This window comes from Harpia harpyja, unplaced genomic scaffold (assembly GCF_026419915.1).
Source record: "Harpia harpyja isolate bHarHar1 unplaced genomic scaffold, bHarHar1 primary haplotype scaffold_75, whole genome shotgun sequence".
NCBI lineage: Eukaryota > Metazoa > Chordata > Aves > Accipitriformes > Accipitridae > Harpia > Harpia harpyja.
Genome location: NW_026293419.1, coordinates 453763 through 457149, shown reverse-complemented (window position 1 = coordinate 457149; position 3387 = coordinate 453763). Strand labels below are relative to the sequence as shown.

General features: G+C 54.3%; 1 non-coding gene across 1 annotated transcript; it reads left to right on the top strand.

The window, feature by feature from the left end:
- The first annotated feature begins 2969 nt into the window (after window positions 1-2969).
- On the top strand, window positions 2970-3054 carry LOC128138628 (small nucleolar RNA SNORD45). Its single transcript, XR_008234095.1, has one exon. It is a non-coding gene; the product is annotated as a small nucleolar RNA SNORD45 (small nucleolar RNA).
- Window positions 3055-3387: the final 333 nt, after the last annotated feature.

Genomic DNA, 3387 nt, shown 5'->3' with positions numbered 1-3387 from the left:
ATGAGGTCTCCCCTCAGCCTCCTCTTCTCCAGACTAAACCACCCCGGTTCCCTCAGCTGCTCCTCGGAAGTTCTCTAGACCCTTCTCCTTGTTCTCCAGACCCCTCACCACCTCGGTTGCCCTTCTCTGGACACGCTCCAGCACCTCAACGTCTTTCCCGTAGTGAGGGGCCCAAAACTGAAGCCAGGACTCGAGGTGTCACCTCACCAGTGCCCAGTACAGGGGGACAACCACCTCCCCGCTCCTGCTGGCCACACTATTTCTGAGACAGGCCAGGATGCCGTTGGCCTTCGTGGCCACCTGGGCACACTGCTGGCTCATATTCAGCCGGCTGTCAACCAGCACCCCCAGGTCTTCTTCTGCCGGGCAGCTTTCCGGCCACTCTTCCCCAAAGCTGTAGCATTCCAAGGGGTTGCCGTGACCAAAGTGCAGGACCCGGCACTTGGCCTTGTAGGACTTCATACGATTGGCCTCAGCCCATCGATCCAGCCTGTCCAGATCCCTCTGTAGAGCCTTCCTACCCTCCAGCAGATCAACCCATCCTCCCAACTTGGTGTCATCCACAAACTTGCTGAGGGAGCACTCGATCCCCTCGTCCAAATCATCGATAAAGCTATTGGAACCAGCCCCAATCCTGAGCCCTGGGGAACACCGCTTGCAACCCGCCTTTTCTCCTGCCTCCAGGGTTTGTCAGCTTTCCATCAGCCACAGCTTTGCCAGATTCCCGCTCGAGGTGGCTGGTGGCAGTTTTGTTCCTGCCCCGCTTGGCTTACGTAGTTTTGGGCTGTTCCCACTCGGGACATCTGGTATAACCCCTTGTTCCCGCTCGAAACATTGCCCCATGCCAGCTACCGTGAAGAAAATTAACTCTATCCCAGCCCAAACCAGCACACCTCCCCTGTAAACGAGAGGGTTTAGATGCCAGGACAAATGACAATTTGCCAGCTCGGCAGAGCACGGGTGCCCTGAGATGTCTCAGGAGAGGCAGGCTGGGCTAAAGCTTCTCTCCTCCTCCTCCTCTCCAGGTTCTGTGGTCCAGCGGAGCAGCTGGGACTTTTCTGCAAGGACACCCTGGGTCCCGCTGTGCTGTCCTGCAGGCAGCAGCACAAGCCAGGCATGACGCTGTCTGCTCAGCACGCTCTGGGTGTTCTCCATGGGAAGGACAGCATGGGACTGGGCTTGTTGTTCCAGCTTTATTAAAAAAACCCTAAATTTATTAAAATACAGCTGTTTTCCAGAGGAGGATTTCACTTCTTCAGGGCTCACCAGGGGCCAGCAGCACAGCGACTGCAGGCTCCATCCCGACGTTGGCATCTCTCTTATCGGGACGAAGATCTCCTCCGCTGCCAGAGTCCTGACGGAGAGTTCAGGGTCTTTCGCCAAGGGCGGGAGGGCCGCAAGAGAAGGCAGCGGAGCAGCCGTGACCCCCCCACTGCCTGCAGAGACCCCCAGGAGTCCCCTGCAGACCACGGCACCCTGCCCAGTCCCCGTCCCCTGCCCCACCAGCCCCTCCTTGCCGTCGCAGATATCCCGCAGCTCCAGTTCCTCGGGTGCCGTGCGGCAAGACCTTGCGGCCAAGGACTGTGGCCCACCGATGAACCTGATGGCCACCGCTGGCAAGGTGGCTCGAGTGTCCCGCAGGTACGGCAGGCTCTGCCGGAGGTCGTCTTCCACCCTCTTCTTGTTGTGCGCTAACTAGAAAGAGCACAAGGAACTGGTACGGACCCTCCCAAGTCGGCCGGACCAGTACCTCCTCCCAGTAACCCCTTCCCGCGGCGATCTCCGTCTCCCAGAAAGAGCTGGGACAGGTTCAGACAGCCGCAGGCAGCGGGGGCCCGGGGATGCTGAGACCCCTCTTTCATATTGCCAGGGCCCACATGAGTCACCATTTCCAAAGGGCCATTTTTAAAGCCTAAAAACAAGGATTTTGGCCCTAAAACGGGGCTTTGGACCCTACAAATGGGTCTTTGGATGCTCATTATATGCCTCGGGCATTAAGGAAATGAGGCTTTGAGCCCTAAGTGAGGGGTTTGTACCTTAAAAAGAGGGTTGGGAGCCTACAACTGAAGTCCTTCAACCCTAGAATCAAAGCTTTGGACCCTAAAAATGAGGCTTTGGGACCTAAGCATGAGGCTTTGAGCCCTAGAAGTGGGCTTTGGACCCTCCAAATGAGGGTTTGGACACTCCAGATGCAGCTTGGACCCTAAAAATGCCTGTCTGGATCCTAAAAAAGAGGCTTTGGACCCTGAAAATGAGACTATGCAAACTAACACTGAGCCTCTGCACCCTAAAAATGAAGGTTTTGGAAACTAAAATGAGGCTTTGGAAGGCAAAGCTAAGAGTTTGGAAAGTAAAAATGAGGCTTTGGACTGTATAAATTCGGATTTAGACTCTACAAATGAGGCTTTGGTCCTTCCAGATCAGACTTTGGGGCTTAAAAATGATGCTCTGGGCCCTTAAAATGAGTCTCTGAACCTTAAAAACGGACCTTGGAGCTAATAAATTAGTTTTTGTACTCCATATATGTGGGTCTGGACCTTAAAAATGACTGTTTGCACCCCCCAAAGTAGGCTTTGGTCTTTTAAATTGATGCTTTTTGCCCTAACATTGAGGCTCGCATTATAAAAATAAGGGTCTACACTTGCGAAACTCAGGGTTGAATTTTAAAAATGATGCTTTGTAAAGCACAAAATCGGACTTGCTCACCGTAGCTATCTCCACGGCAGGTTAAATTTCTCGCCGTCTATTGTGTTTTAGTTCCCTTCTCACGCAAACCGTGGTGACAAACAGTACCCAAAAGGCTCTGGTGCTCCCAAACGGCGGCTTGATGGTCTGCGTAACCCACCTCTAGCCGCATCTCAAGGAGCGTAGGAACGGCATTACAAGTAAATAAGGCAGCGTCCTGCTTTAGGAAGAAAGCGTGTTGGATTTGAAACCCTCGGGTAGGACAGGAGGAGCATGTCTTCTTGGGTCAGCGATGAGCGTCGGCACGTATTATCTGATCCAGAGCCGATGTCTGTCGCCGCTTTAGCTCTGGAATTACTCTGAGACCCAGGAGGCTCCATTTTCCTTAGGCTGTCACCTAAGGGAGTCGAGATAAAGACAGTTTAACAAGCGCAGGGAATAAAAAAGGAAACCAACGGACGTGACAGCAACCACCGACCACCTCTCACCAGCAGGCAGACGCCCAGCCATCTCGGTGCGACGGCTGCCTTGGGAAGACTCCCCCAGTCCCGAATTTCTTGCTGAGCGTGACACTACGTGGAACGGACTGTGGTACCTCGTCGGTCAGCTCGGGGCAGCGGTCTCTGCTGTGTCCCCTCCCAGCCAGCTCGCTGGGGCAGCAGAGCGAGAAACGGAGAAGCCCTTGGTTCTGCATAAGCACCG